Genomic DNA, 20,123 nt, shown 5'->3' on the forward strand with positions numbered 1-20,123 from the left:
GCTCAATTTTGTAGGGATACGTAAATATGCAGTAAAACTGTAAAGTAAACAAGGCAAAGATTAATCATTCAGGGTGGTGGTTTCCTGCAAAGTATATGTATGTGGAATGTGAAACAGGCAGGGCATATACTGAGTCTCAGTAGAATAGATAAGTCAAATGTTCTAGTTCTTAAACTGAGTAATCAGTACACAGGTATTTGTTTCAATATCAGTGTTAACAATTTTTATTTTCACATGTTATACTTGTTCTCTTTATAAAATGATAATAAAAGAGCAAAATAAAGACCTATGTCCTAACAACATAAAAAAATGTCAATATTGCTCAAATCCTTTCAATGGTTTTCAAAAGTCCTAAAAGTAATAGTCCACAGCCACATGAACCCCACCTGCATGCCTGCATGAAATCACATTAATAATGGAGAAAAAGCAGAAGAGAGATCAAAGATGTAGGGAGGTCCATTGGAAGCTGACCCAAACCTTACATCTATATTGTACTGCTCACTCTCCCATCTCTGATACTTAGATTCTCCCTGAACACCTATTTTGAAGTAGATTATTTAAACTGATTTCAGAAAAAAAAAAGCAAAAACAACAACAACAACAACAACAAAAAACAGAACAATACTCTTGCTCTTTCCAAGGTGGAAGGTGGAGAGAGAATTGTCCTTGCAAATATAGGATTTATCATTTTAGCTTATGGGGGCTGTGATAAGACCATGAACATTCCCAGATAAATGACCATTTCATTCATCCAATATGGTCATTCATTCATGTATTTAATAAATGTTTACTAACCACCTGCCACATGTCAGATACTGTTTTATATGCTAGAGATGGATTGGTAAACAAGACACAGTGCTGTCTATACATATTTTATAATCTAGTGGCTAAGATGGGTGAAAAGTAACAAGGGAAAACAAATCTATGAATACATATGTGTTTTTGGATGAAAAATAACCAGAGTAAGGGGATGCACACCAAAGGGAAGAGCTATTGTAGATTTGCTGGCAAGGAAATTTTTTTTTCCCTAAGGAAGAGATTTTTAGACTGAAGCTTGAATTAAATGAGGAGACAATTTATATGTTCTAGACTGAATGAATACAAGTTATACATACCCTAGGAGAGGAACTTGTTTAGCCTGTTCAAAAAGTAGTAAGAAAGCCAGTATTTCTGTAGGTGTATGGGCCAAGGGCAGAAAACCAGGCATAAGAAGTCATCATGGTCCTAGGGGCCAGATCCTGCAGGGCATTTTAGCATAAGGAAAGAATCCTAAAGTTTATTACATGTGTGATGAGAAGCCACTCAATAATTCTGAACAAGGAAGTTACAGATCATGTTCTCTATTTCGGAGGCTAATGTGTGGGGACTAACCTGAAGTTGTCTTGGTGAAGCAGCGGGGAGACTACTTTAGCAGCTACAGCAGAAGTCTAGGCAAGAAAGAACATACCTTGGGCAATGATGTGGCAATGGACTTGTCAGACTTATTCTTGTTTGAGATCTATTTTGCAGGTGGCACATATAATGTGTTGCTATGGTATACAAGAAAAAGAGAGGAGGCAAGGACAATGGTGAGGTTCTGTCATGAGTATCAGGGTTAGTACTGGTGCAATTTGCTGAGAAAAGGAACACTCAAGGAGAAACAGGCTGAGCAGCAGTGTCGGGAGACCAGTTGTGACATGCAAATTCTGAGCTAGTGGAGCTATCACTACACAAGCCTGAAGTTCAGGGTAGAATCTGGGCTAGAGAGAGAATTGGGTGCATCCTGACAACTGAATTGTCCCACGAACCAGATCAGACCTGAGTGAGATCATCTAAAGAGGGAATATGAACACATAAGGGCACTGCTACATGAACAGGCCAGGAGAATGAGAGTGATACCACAGGAGAGACTAGAAATGAGTAGATGTAGGTCAGACAAAAGCCAAGAGGGGGTAGGAAGCTGAAGCCAAGTGAAGAAGTCTCCAGATAATTCCATCATGTGAAAAACATCTTAACACTTAAGGGAGGTAAAGGCTGAGAATTGACCCCCAACTGTGACAAAGATAAAATCACTGGTGACCTGACAAATGGGTTTATGTTTCATACGTGGACAAACACCTGAGTGGAACGAGATAGAGAAAAAGTGAGTTGGGAAAGTGAAGGCTGTGCTCTCTCAGTGAGCTCAGTGCAGCTGCTGCTGCTGCTGCTGCTGCTGCTGCTGCTGCTGCTGACCTGTGAGTGACTTGGGGCTAATGATGCATAGAAGGAAGAACTGCAGGAGCAACAGCTTGAATTAAGAAAAAGGGGCTGGGTACCAGGCACACGTGGAAGGGCTGGCCTTATACAGGAGTAGAAGTGTTCATCCACTGTGGAAGAAGGAATTTAGAGTCTTTGGGTACAGACATGGGCAGAGGTGTGACAGAGTGATGCAGAAATGTCTGATTGCTGCTATATTCTCAAATGAAAGAAAAATCACCTGGAAGAGAGACTAGATCAATGGGATGATGGGATTTGAAAGGAGAGGATAATATATAAAATATATAGAGGGAGAAACACTAAATAGGGAAATACAGTACAATGGCTGGACTGTCTAAAAGTTCCACTTATGAATCATGGGCATACATTTAGAGTGAGATCAGTCAGCATGGCTCTGTGTTGTTCTCTTTGTCAGAGCTCTTAAGGGGCCAACTAAAGAACTGAAACCGAACTTAACTAGAACCAGTATTTGCCAGGCAAGTGTGATGGAGAAAGAAAGGCAAGAGAGTTGAGTGACAACACAAAGAAAGGATTCCAGTGATGGAAAATGGGGCTTAATCTGGGAAAGGAAAGAAGTAAGGATGCTAAAGGAGCAACAGATACTCAAAGGAAAGCTAAAAACCAGAGTGCCCACTTCCTGCTAACTCATATTTGCAATTTTGATTTTGCACCTTTTGGAAATTTTTCACTCACATAAGTGTCTTTTCTTCGAAAAAGAAAAAAAAATGCCTTTAATTACTTCCCTTCATGTTTCCATATTCATTACATGTGTCTTCCCCCAAACTGGAAAGTAGCATAGTTTAAGCTTGTCAAGGAGTTTAGTGAAATAAGCCATGGCATTTGGGATAATATAAAGATTAAAATGGGATATTTGTGTAGGGTACATGTGAAACTAAATGAGATTCTGACAATCCCAAATATGCATGAAAAACTGATGGTTAAGGTCATCCAAAAGGTAATTTTCATGAAGCTTTGAGGACCTGCTGGGAAATGATTTTTCTCAGGGAATAAGAAGCCAAGCAATGATAATTTGACTTACCTCCTGGAGTGCACAAAAAAATAAACTCTATGGCATGGCGTCTATATTTACTTATTTGGATTTGTCACTCAATTCATCCCTTTTGGACTGTTATCTGACAGTGAGGCATTGTAGACAAATATAAGACCAAGAAATAAACAAAAGGGAAAATATCTGATAGAGCAGAACTACTTGTATATCACTGATACACTACCAACGGTGTATTACAACAGAGCCACAATGAACACCAGGGAATAAACAACACCTAGAAAGTGAGCACATACAAGATTTCCCTATAGGACTGCTAGAAATAATTGTTGGGTGTTGACTTTAAGGGAGCCTGAGGTAGGGGCATGAACTGGTACACCTGGGAAGAATTCAGATCTGCTGAAGAAAGCCTAATCAAGCTAGAGTGATGGTATGGGTGAAAGAGTGCTAGTTTGCTGAAAAACAGGTATATCCATTCATTTGTATGTCATATGCTTTTTTGACCTGATAAAATGATTTACAAAGGAATAATCAGGGAAAGGAGGCCCTTAAGAGGTAGTAAGAGACTGCTAATCTGTGAGATGGGCATCTATGCAAACATCCTCAGTAAGTGCCTCTGGTTTATAGATTCCATTCTAGAAAATGTCTGGTGAACTAAAAAGCCTTTTAAAAAAAGACTGAAGTGAATTACAGAATTAGAATAAACTTCTAAGTGCACACTGTATCAATCTCATTTTTAAACAATTGTGGCTGATAAATATTCTTTTAATAATTTCTTTGGTGGGATTTCCTTTTTACAGGGCAGTCGGGTTATAGCAAAAGGAGACTTCTAAGGGAAGAAAGCACTGTTCTTTATGGTCTCCATGAACTATAAAGAGTTAATATAAGCAAAACGTGTTCTGGAGCTCACTTTTAGTACACGGACACATCACACATACACGCATTCTTCAAGCAAAACACATTGATTAAATAGGTGAACACAAATTTCATATTGCAATACCCAAAAATGACTCAGAAATAGTGTTCTTTACTATCATGTTCATGATGAGCATCTACAGGACCTCTCCCAACTCAGTAATTGCTCCAAACCATAGCTCCTTGAAGGCCAGTGAAACTACTCTCCATGTGTCAGCATACAATCCTTCCCAGGTTACATAAGATCCCATAACAATGTATGGGAGGGTTGCCAGGCATATACAGAATGCCCAATTATATTCAAAGTTCACATAAATAATTTTTAGTACAAGTGTGTCCTGCACAATATTTGGGATATAATTATATTTTTAAAAATCTGATTCAAATGTAGCTGTGCAGGCTTTATTTTTATTTGCTACATCTGTCAACTCTACCAAGAAGAGTTCGGGCAAATCCATACCTAAGAACCAACCAACCAAATGAGGGACATAAAGGAGGAAAACCCAAGACTTAGCCCACACTTAGGTCCATTCTCTACCAGCTACAAGTGGAAGTGGAACTTAAAGCTAAGCTTTTGCTAAGTACGTGTGGTTTGGTAGAACATCTTTCTCATGTGCATTTACTATTTTTTTGGCAAATTGGAGGGAGAAAAGAGTTGAATTGTCCACTGGAGTTTCATCTTTCCCAAGGCAGAAATCTTCAAAACAGATCAAGGATTGTCACCAATCAATATTGGTGAAAAATTTGGAGAGAGATTTGCAATATTGCTAAATATCTGATAATTTTATGATTAATAAAAAGGATGATGGAGGTTTTATGGAATTTGTATTTGTGTCCTCAGAATTCAACCAAATTACTGGTAGGCACTAAGAAATACCTGAATAATATAGGTATATTAATATCAATATCTCTTTAAGTTTTTAAACATTTAAATTTGTGTTTTATTTTTAACATTTTGCTATGACTTCTAGCATCATTTAGGAGGTGAAAAAATAGCAAGAAGAAAACAATTTTCCCCCTTAGGAGTTCTTGATTTTTATGATTTTTTTTTATTATGATAGGAACAGAAAGAAAAGAACATGATTTTAACAAGCCAACCCAGTAACATACAAATGAGTGTCATTTCCTTCAAATAAAGGAAAAATGTAATGCATTTTAATAGTGTTCTCATTATTCAAAGCATTTTAGAACTCATGTAGAATCACCATAGGACCCCATCTGAAGTTCTTTTGATTAGTCTCAGCATTTTCTCCATTTAAGATTATAGTTCATTTAAGGAATGACTAGGTCATTTAGAATTATGTCTAGAAAATGGAGTGTTTAATCTAGCTTTGTTTGGTAAAAATAGTTAAAAAGAAATTATATTGACTAGGAATCTGACTTGAAGCAGCAATGTCAAGATACAGGTATATGATATCATAATTTTAAATGTGATACTAGTCAATGACCAACTTGAAGAAATGTGCATATATGATTTTCAAGGTGTTTCATACATAAATTAGTCTATAACTGTAAAAACAGATTTTGGCTGTCACTGAAGCAAGCACTTAAGTCAGAAATCACCTGGGAATCTTGAAAATCATCAGTGGAGGGCCACAGTGAGAGGGAGGCAATAAGATAGTTGACATGATACTTGTGTAGAAGTAGCTCTTTATAAAAGAAATGTCACCTTCTCCCTGGCCTAGTGTCCCTGGTCTTTGGAGGTAAATGGTACTGGATGCCATGGTAACATCTAGAAGTGCCAACTGCTTATGATAGGCATAACAAATGTTTGCAATGTTTTCACAATAGAGCTACAGGGTCTGACGAGGAGAAACCTAACTACAGTTTTGCAAATCTAAAGAATTCATTAGTTGGGAGGAAAATCCCAAAGTGACAGATAGTGATTTATTAGCCAAACTCTGCAGAGTATTATTCTTAATCTGATGAGAAATATTGGACTAAACTATGAAGCTCAGTAGAGTTTCTGTTCTTGTTAAAAAAAAAAAAAGGAAAAGGAAAGTTAGGAGATCTGTTTAAGAACAGTTTATGTGTTGAGGAGCCTGTAACCAAAGACTTTCCAATTCGAATAAAAATATTTCTATGAACTACTATTATTCTGACCTGATTTATTTGGAGGAGAGAGCTTTTTCCCTAATAGACTATATTTTAAAGCAGTTTTGGTTTGCAGAAAAATCGCACAGGAAAAACACATACGGTTTCTCCATCATTAACATCTTGCATTAGTATATTTGTTACAACTGATGAATCCATAGTGATACATTATTACTAACTAACGTCCATAGTTTGCTCTAAGGTTTACTTTCTGTGTTGTGTAATTCTATGGGTTTTGACAAACCCGTAATGCCATGTATCAATCATCACAGTATACAGAATAGTTTCACTGTCCCCAAAATATACTGTGCTCCCTCTGTTCTCTCTCCCTCTCCCTCTGAACCCCTGGCAACCAGTGATCTTTTTACTGTCTCCATCCTTTTACCTTTTGCAGCATGTCATGTAGTTGGAATCATATAGTCTATGGACTTCACAAACTGGCTTCTTTCACTTAGCAGTATGCATTTAAGTCTCCTTTGCATCTTTTCATAGGCTTCCAGTTCACTCTCTTTTATTGCTGAGTAATATGCCATTCTCTGGATGTACTACAGTTTATCAATTTACCAATTGAAGGACATCATGGTTGCTCAAGAGGATGAACTACAAAATCATAATGATCTCTTTAGAACCATCATCTCAATAAATTATCTCTTGTTCTCTAACTTTTAATGTATTTCTTTCCTTGGATATCATCTTTTTTGTTAAGATTTTCATTTATTTATTCATGAAAGACAGAGAGAGAGAGGCAGAGACATAGGCAGAGGGAGAAGCAGGCTCCCTATGGGGAGCCTGATGCGGAACTCGATCCCAGGACCCCAGGATCACAACCTGAGCCAAAGGCAGACCCTCAAGCACTAAGCCATCCAGGCATCCCTCTTGGATATCATCTTTGTCTGGCTATACTTTGTAAGGAACTTTAATGGTCCAGAATATAAGTCTGAAACTTATTATAGTGTTGAGAAATTTTATTACATTCAGTTTCTGCCACACTCCCAGCATCTACCAAACTCAAAAACATAGTCGGCAAAGAAATGTTTCCCTGTTTCCTTCTTTATTTCTTAAATCAGCCTGACTTCCTCATCCTTGCCATTTCTCAGTTTGATTATCACTGATGTATTCTAATTGGTGTTCTCACTCTGGCTTTGCTTTCTCCAAGCTATTCACCACACCTCTACTAGGACCTACCTAACATGATAATTATGACACTTCCTGGTGTAAAATTCTACAGAGATTTCCACTGCCTTCAGGATAAAATCTCAAGTTATAAACACAACATCATAGTCCTTTCTGACAGGGCCAGTGACTCTTCACCATCTTATTATCCTTTGCTTCTGTAATTCCAAACTATATTTGGTTCTTCAGCTAAGCTTCTGGTTTCTTTCACTTACTACTTCTGTTCTCTGAATATTTTCCCTCTCCCTTATCTCTTTACTTTCCAGCACTTATTATGAACACATATGTCTCCTCCACGAAGCACTCCTTGAAGCTCTCAGTGTTTTACAGTACTGTAAAATTGTCTTTAACTTAGCTGTCATAGATCTAATTCCTTGAGAGAAGAATCTGTAAAATGTTTATACTTCCAGTGCCTGTCTATAAATTTGATCCCCATGTACAATCTTTCAAATACATTTTCATGCTCCTGAAATTCTGTGTGGGAGCATAAGAGTTCATCAAAGCAACAAAGACAATAATTAGATACCTAATCAATGCAAACTATTTTACAGTTACAATACATTATAACTCAATGGAATTTATCCCAGAAACATTAACAGTCATGCACAGTTCACATTTATTTTTTCATTCAATTCTCACACCACCAGTCAAGTATGCATTGGCTGCCTGTCTAAAAAACCTGCCCATAGCATCTTAAGTAAATTTTTACCTTTTGTCCCATAACAAGAAGCCCAAATGTCAGTTGTTTTTCAATACCATAGTGACTTAAGCTATTAACAATACTATTGCTAAAATTTTTGGAACAGTAGAATTTACTCTACAGTCAATTCAGTATCCCCTTCGACTCAGAAAAATCTTTCTCAACTTGTTTTTCAACTTAATACACTGATCTCAGGATATATAATGAAAAGAGCTGAAATGCCTCGAAGTTAATGAAGAATACAGTAAGCATACTGTGGAATGAACATTTTTATGACTCATGCACAAAGCACTTGAGGCTAATTATTTTCAGACCAGCCAGTGAATGAAAAGTTGTCCTGAGAGAATACTTAGTTCTATGACCTATGGTGATCCCTCCTTATTCAGAATCTGTGGAGCTACCTCAGAGCTAGTTCTCTTAGGCTTTTCAACCATTGTGGCTCAGAGAGGAATCTAATGAATTAATTTTAAGTTTTCACTGAACCGTGTCCTTTCACTACCTGATCTTACAACATCCAAGGCCAGGACAGGGATGATATGAAAGTTAATTTTCTAGAACTGCCTGGTATGGTTTTTCACAGAGCTAAGGGCAGTCCCAGACCTGAACACTTTGGACCAATCAAAGAAAGCTAAGGGATTTCAAGTTCAGCTTCAGTCTAAAATCTCTGATGTGGGGCCAACAGAAGACAAGAGAGTTAAGTGATTGACTTAATATCTTCTACAAGTGATGCTTGACTTCCCCTAACACACTCACATCCCTATATAAAGCTTTGTCTTTTTTTCTCCCTCAAAACTTGTTTATGCACTGGCTGGCATTTTCTGTAAAGAGATAGCAAATTTGCAGGGCTAGCCTTTTCTTGACGTTTAATCACATTAATTTTCCAAGGAAAAAATAAATGTGAGTTTGAGATTATAGCCTTATGTAATGATGGTACAAATTCATTTGTATCTTAATTTAATAGAGGTCATTAGTGTTAAAAACACCCATTTTCCTTCTGTGTGGCAATTTTGTTGGTAAAAACTGCCTCAGATATTTTAAGTTTTGATTCTTGGTTTTAGAATACAGATAGGATCTGATGACAATGTTCATTAGCCATTACTGGGCAACTAATTTGTCTGATTACAATCCCTTCACCTCTATGAGCCCACTGAGGACATGTTTTGTTCTTTTTTCTGTCTACAGAAATCAATATGCTTGGCCTACAGTAGAATAATCACATTAAATGTCATCAAAAAATGCCGCTAGAATTCAATTTCTGTGAAAGAGTATATATGAAAGTGGAGAGTAGTGGCATCATAGTTAGACAAATGTTTGTTCCAACTCTTGGTGTGACTCAATCAGGAATTTAATCACTCTGAGCCTGAGATCCTTATCTGTGGAATGGGACTAATAATAGCTCACAGGGCTATTATGAATATTAAAGAACCTAATGTCCATACCCTCACCACTCAGTAACTCACAGGAGTTTTACGTGTAAAGTTTCATTATAATGTTTATTTTTATGTTTTATGATTATTATTTACTATTCAGTAAATCAAATTCTGTGTGCATGTGAAAATTTATTTAATGAAAGATTTTCCCTACAAAATACATAAATCAAAGTAAATAAATAAATACATTTATTTATTTAGTGGTTTTCCCTACAAAATAAATAAATCAAAGTAAATAAATAAATACAGTATTTATGCAATGAAGGGTTTTCCCCACAATAAAATAAATCAAGTACAGTAATAATCTACATGTTGCAATAATCCAACTAGACATTTTATTGGACATTGATCAAATTACCCTCTTGAAAAAATTATCCTCTTTATATCTTAAAGGCTTACCTGGATCTTGTATGACTTTTTTGTCCCATGAGAAAAACTGAGTTTAATAAAAATAGTCCCAAATCTATATATACTTTTTGAAGAAATAAATGTCACATATTAGCACAAATAGAATTTAATGCTTACAGAACTTTGTCATGATAACTCTATAGTTGTGCCTCCTGGATATTAATACTGTTATTAAGAGTTTAAGAGGCATCTGATTATTAACCTTCTTCAAACAAGGCTCTTCAATAAGAAACTTATCATTGGAGGTCAGCCCTACCCATCATTTCTACCACAAGAGATCTTTAAAAAGACTGTAACATCTCTCTCTTTAAAGCTTATGCCAAATCATAGGTACAACATTTACTCTGTCCTAACTTCAATATGGTATCCACCCCAGCTCTTCTTAATCAATTGAATAAAAGAAAAACACAGACACACATAGACAAAGATACAGACACACAAACACAGTTATAAGAACAAAGTTGTAATACACAGGTTTGGTAATACTGCCTCGAGAAGGGGATAAAACAGCAATTAAAAAAATGCTTTTGAAACATGTCAAAATTTGTGTTGTCTTACTTGGAGAAGTAAACAGGAGGAAATTTAAGGTATCAAATGCTTATGTTAGAAAAAAAGGAAAGGTCTCAGTGACTTTAGTATCTAGTTAAGAAACTTGAGAGAGAAGAGCTAATAAAATTCAAAGTGGAAGAAAGGAAATAATGCACAAAGAATATAAATTGATGAGAGAAAAAACTAGAAAATCCAAAAATATATAATATGAATAATACATTATAACTCAATGGAATTTATCACAGAAACATAAATTTTTAGAAATCAATCACTGTCAGGGTCCCTGGGGTGGCACAGTCAGTTGAGTGGCTGACTCTTCAGCTCAGTTTGTGATCTTGGGGTCCTATAATCGAGGCCCGTGTCAGGCTCCACACTCATTGGAGAGTCTACTTGAGGATTTTTCTACCTCTCTCTCTGCCCCTCCCCACCCTCTCTCAAATAAATAAATCAATCTTTAAAAAAAATCAATCATTGTCATTTACCATAAAAACAAATGAAAATTATAAAAACTATACAAACACCTCAATCAATGCATAAAAGGCATTTCAAAAAAGTCCAACATCTTTGTTTGAAAAAAAGTCTATCCATATTCTATCCTATCAAAAAATAACCTATATTTATAGAATTTGGATAGACAAGGGAAAAATGCAGCAAAAGTGAGGGTGTTCTAAGGAAAGATATTCAAAGGAGCTAGGGAAGAGAATGTGCTAAGTGGAATATAGCTTATGTAAAAAAGAAAGATGTTTGGGTAAGCTAAACCTGGAATGTGGCATATCTAGCTACTTAAGCAGAGGGCTTTCAATATAAGAGGCATCTCTTGGGGATCCCTGGGTGGCTCAGAGGTTTAGCACCTGCCTTTGGCCCAGGGTGTGATCTTGGAGTCCCAGGATCGAGTCCCACATCAGGCTCCCTGCATAGAGCCTGCTTCTCCCTCGGCCTGTGTCTCTGCCTCTCTCTCTCTCTCTCTCTCTCTCTCTGTGTGTGTGTGTGTGTCATGAATAATTAAATAAAATCTTTAAAAAAAAAAAAAAGAGGCATCTCTTGAAGCGTCTAAGCTCTAGTTGAATGATGAAAATACTGGATCAAAAGGCCCAGCCAGGAGATTGCTATTACAATGCAGTCATGTGGAGATGAGGAAGCAGAGCCTTCAAACTCTTTTCTTTAGACCTAAGACTCACTCTTTTCTGGATTAGTTAATGCTTTTATAATGTTTCATATTATCTCTATCCCTCCCAGCCAGACACAACCTAAAAGAAACTGGCTTCCTATGGGAAGAAGCAGATTTTGCTCAACAGAATCTCTAAAGCCATCCAGCTCACCTTCTCACCTAACTTTCCCTCAGACTTCGGGTTTTAGGCAATCTTTCAGTAAGATGCAAGCTCACATCTCTCTTTTTTCTTTTTTGATAAACAGTCCTGGCCAATTCCAGTCATCTAGTGGTTACAATAATACAATGATAAAATAATAACAACCCAGTCGATCAGACACTCTAGTTTGCCCAGGGTAGTCCTACTTTATCTTTCCTGGTCTAGCATTTGGTGGAGTCAAGCTTTTGTCCTGGATTTTTGTGTTGTTTAATTAAGTATTACTGTCAATGGCTTTAAAATAAGCCAGGACAGGTTTGGGGTGGTGTCAGCTAGAGGTGTTTGAGGTAGAATTTTTATTTTAATGTGGTCAAATTTGAAATACAAATAGCAATGATTTGTCACTTTCACTGATCCCTTCAGATGAAATGTAACTTAGACTCCTTTCAAATGGTGCATGCAGAGAAATGACTGATAAAACTGAGTGCCCTGGGACAGAAGAGCTGTGGACAGTTAGCTCCTTCAATCTCAGTGGAGGTAGGAGAGACAATCACCTCTGCTACATCTGCTAGCTCCTCAGTTCACTAGCTAGAGATGCCATGGGCCATGCTACAGCTTGTGAAGTGCACAAAGCTGATTGGCCACAGATAGGCAAGATCAGGAGGCAACATGGGGAACAGGAGGTTAGAAGTATGTAAAATATGTGTAGAAAGTAGAGAGCAGTTTTAGTAGAGCTCAGACAATAGCCTAAATGTTCTTGTTACTATATGAGACTATGTTTCATAATCTACAACATTAATTTTATTGTTTTGGAGATGCTTTTTATTTTGCAACAAATCCTTTCAGCAACGAAAAATATATACTTAGTAAAAATTTAGGTACTGAATTCCCTTTCTGATGAAAACTGATCATCATGTAATATGCACAAGGCATTTCTAGACCTCTATGTTCAGTGGAACGTATAGATCTGTATAGAGATTGTAGCAATATTACCGACCACATAAAAATCAGAAAATATTAATCTGCTTCAGAACCATCAGCACCTATTTCAAAAGTTAGTGGATAATTTTAGAGGACTATATCCAAAGTTGACTTCTAAACACATGTGGCTACAGAAAGTGTGTTTATATAACAGTCTGTGAAGTATGAATATACCAAATAATTGCTCTTCCAAATTAACGTTGTTCTTCAAGTTATTCTGTGGACATGCAAAACATCATAGTTTTCAATATGTTGGTTCTATTAGCAAAAAACAATTTCACAGTTAAATTATGCCAGTTTTGTATCATTATCATCAGATACATGATAGAAAATTTATTAAAATATTTTATTCAATATATGAAGTTAAAATTTTCTAAATTCATCCTCTTGAAGGTAAGACATCTGTAAATATGGTGGATGCTATAATTCAGTTTGAAAGCTCAACATTACAGATAAATCAATTTTGTTATAGTACCACATATAAATATTTTGGTGAATCAGAATATCATGGTGAAACAATGTTTTTACTATATTAAGAAATCCTTAACGCAGAAATTTATTTGGAACTTATTATGGTGCACACAATTATTATCATGTCCACACAATTTGTATTATTCTAATCAGTCAAGAAAGAATCTGAGGTTGTAAAGATATATATATATATATCCGCCTTTAAAGTCATGAAACTGCAAGTTTTTTTGGACAAAGCAGATATTGAATAAGAAAATCTGCATCAGAGAATATGCACTTTGTCTCTTTGCTTCCTGTCATCCACAGAACTTTAGGATATGAGAAAAACTGAGCATTTGAAGAACTATTTTGCAAATTAACACAACTATCTTATACTATTATGGGATGTTTTCTGACAAGAGAGTTCTGTATTTTAACTGAAAGTTAATTTGAAATATTTAATGAAAGTACTCATGACTAGAGCACCAAAAATCTTCAGTGTTTTAGTTAATTGCAGTTATTGAATTTTAAAAAGCTTGTAAACAGGGCAACATTGATATCTTTTGTTATAATATCAGGGAGGAACTAGCTCAAATTGCATATAAGATATAATTTTGAAAGTCTATAGTTTTCCACTGTAATATTTTGACTTTTAGAGCATCTATTTTAAACTGAAAAAACTTATATTCTGTGGTGAAAATGAATAAAATTAACTTGACCATGATTTAGGAACATTTAATTTTGACATTCAAAAGAATTATAAATACAGATAATTCATTCAACAAGTTTTGTTTTGTTGAAATATTACAAAAAAAGAATGAATAGAGGCAAAAGAGAGTAAACTATGAAAATAATTGTGCTGAAATACTTATACATTGCAATATAAAAATTAGAATTGAAACTATGTTCCACTTAGCAAACTTTGCTCTGCCCTTACTGGAATCTCAGTATCACTAATGAAATCATTCTCAAAAGTTATGGAATACCAAAGAAATTAATTAAAATTATAAACAATTTAAATGTATTAAACATAAAATGCAACTTTGAAAAAGACTTCAATTTTACAAAAAAATCATATTGCAAAAAATTTCCTTCAGAGAAATATGACATAGTATTAAAAAAATATAAAGCTAAGGAACTAATTAAACATATGACTATGAACCAAGAATAATATTTTACTTATATAAATTTTTTGAAATGTTGCTTTAATGTTCATGTCTTTGTATGTGTGTGTGTGTATATATATATATATATATGCATACATATATGTTTATATTCTGGAAGCAATTTTAATTTTGAAATCTGTTTTTGAATAGGTCCACTTAGATCTATGAATTAATTGGCCTATGAATTAATATTTCAAAACTTTTATATTTTACATTATTTTAGCACTTCCTTTATTCTCAAAGATATCTCAATTTAGTTGATAGGATCACCTCATAATCACAGATAATATTAGCTGCTCTACATCTTTAACATACATCCCCATAATCATCAACTTGCTATCTCTGTGCGGAGCATATTATCTTTACTGTTTTATAATGAGCATCCTGGGGAGGAGGGAGGTTAGGACCTGAGATCACACATCTAGTTAGTGGTTCAGTCTATCTGATTTCAAAGCTTTGTCTTTTAGACATTTGTTAAAAATAGAATTCTCACCATCTTACTAAAAGATCATCTTTCAAAGACCCTTTGGTATTGTAATAATGAATTGGTATTCAAAATTAAAATACTTTAGTAAACAATTTCAACTTAAATGTATTATGATCCATTAAAAATGTTTCTAAAGCTTCCATTAATCGACTTACAAAATAGTAAGTCATTAATGATAATAATTACATTAAGAGATAAGATAAGCAACTGTTGACAAAATTAAAGTTAAAATATTGTAGTTGTACAGTTTTATTAAAGAACAAACCCCAGAATGTGTAAGATCTCCCAAAATGCTATTTTGCTGTATTCATTTCTAATCGATAGTTTTTATTTTGTTTAGCCATTGTGCTGTTTTAATTAGACATGTAAATACTGTAGAAGAAATCTTCAACACTTGTCTGACCATATTCAAGTAAATATTTTAACACAGTTTGATATTTTCCCTGAGAAAGTTAAAGCAATTTAAGAGTTTAATACTATCCATGAAGAAATATGTGTCTAACAAAAATGTCTGGATATTTATGAGTTTGGGTCTGAGATCAAAATAGAAAAATAAGGAGGTGCTTAGGTGGTTCAGTTGGCTAAATATCTGCCTTGGGCTCCCATCATTATGTCAGGGTCCTGGGACTCAACTCCACATTAGACTCTGTGTTCATTATGGAGTCTGCTTCTCCCTCTCCCTCTGTGATTTCTCACTCTCAAATAAATAAATAAAACCTTTTTTAAAAATGGTAAAATAAGAATGGTCCAGGAACTCACAATATTTTCCAATTCAAAGTATATAATATACTCCTAAAACTTCTTTAAAATGAGGATATTAAGGCTACTAAACCTATAAAATGTTGAACACAGGATACAGTATTAATGTAAGAAACTGTGTTTTATGTTGTATGCTTTTTTAACTTTTTAAGTTATCCTCTTTTTTTCTTTAAAGATATATAGAACTACACTCAAACCTCTGCTCCATCATTTGCTAGTTATATGCATAAGAATGTTTTACTCACCTTAGTATTCCAATGAATAGAATAATACCAACTCTGCAGGGTCATTGTAAAGATTAATACTCAGCATTTGGCACTTGCACACCACTCACGAAAGAGCTGTTGTTACTCTCATAATTGTACCTGCAGGATTTTATAATGACACTTGCTTAATAGGATAGAATTGTAGAGGTCCCCCAGATCAATCTTTAGACCAATGTAGAAATTTTTCCCACAGCATGTTTCTTTTTAAACATTATTTATTTATTTATTTTTATCCATGATAGACACAGAAGAGAGAGAGAGAGGCAGAGACACAGACAGAGGGAGAAGCAGGCTCCATGCCCGGAGCCCGATGTGGGACTCGATTCTGGGACTCCAGGACCGCGCCCTGGGCCAAAGGCAGGCGCTAAACCGCTGAGCCACCCAGGGATGCCCTCCCACAGCATGCTTCTAAGCAAAAAAATATATGTATTTTAAGAGAAGTTGTCACATGGAAGGAGAAGGTTCTGTGTTGCTTGAGAGAGCAGAACTAGAAAGTTCTAGGAAAAGTTTCACCAAATATGATCCTATCTCAGCCAAATGAAAAATAATCTGACAACCAGAGCTTGCTAAAAGTGAATGGTGTTTTTTGGAAAATAGTGAGTTCCCTATCACAGTATGTATTCAAGTAGAAGCCATCTGGAATTTAGGGGAGGACTGTAGAGGGGATTTATAGTTCTGTCATTAAAAGTGATACAACAAAGATGTTAGCGTATTTCATTTTGGTTTTCTTTTCCTTCCTGAAACACATGGGCAAACTCACTAAATTGAATCTCCTGATTTAATTTCTGATGCATGAAGTCCAAAGAGCTTCATAAGATAATGTAGCCCTTGCTTCTCCTTCTCCACACTTCTATCCTTTGGGTTTTTTTTGGGGGGGGGGGGGGAGGGGAGTGGGTTTTTTTTTTTTTCACTTTTATCCCTTGAATATCATTCCTTGAACATCCCACTCCTCTCATATGGAACTTTTAAAAATTCTCCAAGTAAATCAGACTTTTTGACACCTGTGTGTGTTTACTGGGGTTTCTCTACCTATATCCCCTTTTCCCTTCCTTTCCTGTTTACCCAGCAATATCCACTACTGCAACTCCACTGAAAGTTCAACTTAAATATGAAGACTTTCCTCACTCCTGACCAAAAAGAAATAAGTTTTGAGCAAAGGGACAGAAATTGAAGAAAACAAACAGTTCAGGGAAGGTAGTCAGAAGCACCATCTGGAGAAATAGCCCAAGTTGGACAATGCAGGAATAGTAACTTGACCCATAGAGTCTAAGGGTTTGGGTGACCTATTTATTTAGTACCTGCAGTATCCAGCACAGTGCTTGACACATTAATTAAAAATAAATCACTTTCAAGCTATCTCACCTTTCAAACAGGGGTGAGAAACTTCACAAGTTGTTTTTATTTTTATTATTTGTTTGTTGTGGAGATTAATTTTAATTAGTGTGAGTAAAGGAGAGACCTGAAGAAATGTAGTATTAGTGGTTGGGGTCCCTTTTGTCTCAGAAATAAATGTTTTGTTCTCGTAAACGTGAATTTGCCATTTAGTACAGGCATATTTCCTAAGAAATATTATTTTTTACTTTATCATATGTCTACCTGAATATATACACCAAGCTTTATCGAGGCAATTATTGGCCTGGACCAAAGGATCAGGCTTCCTTAAGTGTCCAAGCCCCTGTTTCAAGAACACTGTGACTGTCAAGTCCAGTGAGAAGAGGGTTCTTTTAAGAAGTCACTTAGGCACAGAATCCAGGCTCCTTGACTTCAGTCAAGTGTGTTTTGTACCAGGCATGGGTGTGTGCTTATAGAGCCTACTGGAATGGGGGAGCTATCTCAGGGCAAAAGCCAATATTAGAGGGAAAAATAATTTTCCCTCTACACTTCTAGATTATTGGCTAAGACCTCCAGTAAGAGCAAACAAACAAACAAAAACGAAACCATGAGATGAACAGAAGTTTAACAACATGTGTACTTCCTAGATTCATGAAAGATATCCAAAAAAAAAAAAGTAAGTAACTTCAGAAATGGCCCAAGCCATCACCTTTAATACGTTCTCCAGCTAAAAGCAAAAAGAAGATGTTGGGCAAGAGGAAGTCAATAATGGAATGTTATAAAAACAAAACAAAACAAAACAAATTAAAAAGGGATATGGTTGTTCAGATTTAAGTCTGTTGCCTTTTCCATTGATAAGTTTCTAGAAACTTATTCATCCTCCTCTTCCTTATTCATCCTCCTCTTCCAGCTATCGAGGATACACCCATAGCAAATGATTTCTCCTTGTAAATGTAAATGTCATTTTCAAAAGGGTACTTCTATCTAGTTTATAGAGCTTTCCCTACATCCGCTCTTTCTTAAATAATCAGCATGCAATAATCCTTCTGCCAAAGAGACATATTTTGGGAGAAAATCCTGTTCCCCTTCAGAATGCTTTACTCTATTTACAATTCCTGACTTGAGTTACACTGGCCATATGGGAGAATTATTTATTTTTTAAGTTAATATATAATTTTATTTTCTTTATAGATTAATTGATTTGCAAGGGAAAAAGAATTAAAACATTATTTTGAGGGAAGAACAGAGTTATTAGTATTTTACTCACTTCCTCATTCATTCATACAAATACTGAATGCCTTCCATAGACCAGGCCCTGGGTGAGTCATTGGAAAAAAAAAAAAAAACAGTGGAGAAGAAAACAGGACTCTTCCCTCCTGAGGTGCCCAACATAACAAGAGGGAGACATGTTCATCAACTTTGTTCACTTCATTCTTCTATTTATTCAAAAAAGAATTCACTGAGTGACTGCTAGTACTTTCTTTATACTAAACTCTATGGCCTACTCTTACTATTCTTGGGTTATGCTAGTAGAGAACTGAGAGACGCTGTCTGCCTAAATGAGCAGAATGGTTTCCTCTCATTTATTTAATGTTCTGTCATTGACGCATGTGTGTTGATTTTATTTTCTAGGATGCAAAGGGGAAGGAACAAAAGCAGAGAAAGATTATGTTTTTATTTTACAGAATCAGCAGTTCCAGTGATGGAAATGCCCAGCTAGGTATTTCACGTGATAACCCCTTACATGAGCCAGTCTGAACCAGAATGGAGCTGAAGACCTGCGCAGAAGCTCCCAAGGTATCCTAAGGTTGTCTTTAGCTCATTGTAATACTAAGATCTCCTTCTATCAGTGGAGTTTTCTGCCATTTTTTGAACATTCAGCATATGCACTAGCTCTTGACATGTTGGGCATGCACAGCTGAATCAAAATGCCTAAGTAATGGAATATGCATAAGTTCCTTAATATATATGCAAGTTCTCTGTCCCCTAATATCTAGAATAAAAGCTTTTCATATTAACCCCATGGGGAGACAATGCTTCAGGAGCTCTTTCTATCTCCTTGAAAGAGGATGTTAACTTTCTCTATTTTGATCTTACTCTGTACTTTTTAATTAAGATCTTTCCAGTTTATCTTTTAATTCAGGCAAAAGACCCTGTGGGCAAAGTATCCTATGATGGGAACCAAAACTACCCCCTCACAAAATAACAATTGTCCTGAGCCACCAAGACCCCACACAATTGATACCAGTGCAATGATCAACCTGACCTTTACTGCCAGCTGCATGTACTTACCCACGTTTGTCCCACATTTTCCTTATATAAACCTAGAAGTATTTTCAGCACTTTGGAGATAGCCTTTGGGACACTAATCCACTGCCTTCCAGTGTTGGCTTCATTGAAAAGCAATTTCTTTCCTATTTCACCACCACTTGTCTCTCTGCCTTTGGATTTTGTCAACGGTAAGTGGCTTTACCTCATCTGTCTGGTACCCCAGGAACCAGGTGTTCTTATACTCTTGGGCCCCAGTTATATCCTTACTTATCACAGGTAAAAAAAGTTTTTTGTTTCCAACATTTTCTTGAGCTATGTTTAATTTAATGAACCTGATGGAGGCTGGAAGATGGTGGAATAGGAAGACTCTCATAGAAGGATGCAACTAGGTAACATAACAAGGTATGTGATGCAGAAATGATTCTAAGACTGGAAGAACAAACTCCACAACTAAAGGTAGTGAAGAGACCACATCAAAGCAGGTAGGAAGGATGAAGATATGGTTTAGAAGTGAAACAATTAATGGCCTTCCAGTTGGGGAGGGAGCCAGTGGTGCAGAGAAAGGCAAAAAATAGACCATCACACAGGGGAGTCCAT

The sequence above is a fragment of the Vulpes vulpes genome, chromosome 8 (genome assembly GCF_048418805.1).
Source record: "Vulpes vulpes isolate BD-2025 chromosome 8, VulVul3, whole genome shotgun sequence".
Taxonomy (NCBI): domain Eukaryota; kingdom Metazoa; phylum Chordata; class Mammalia; order Carnivora; family Canidae; genus Vulpes; species Vulpes vulpes.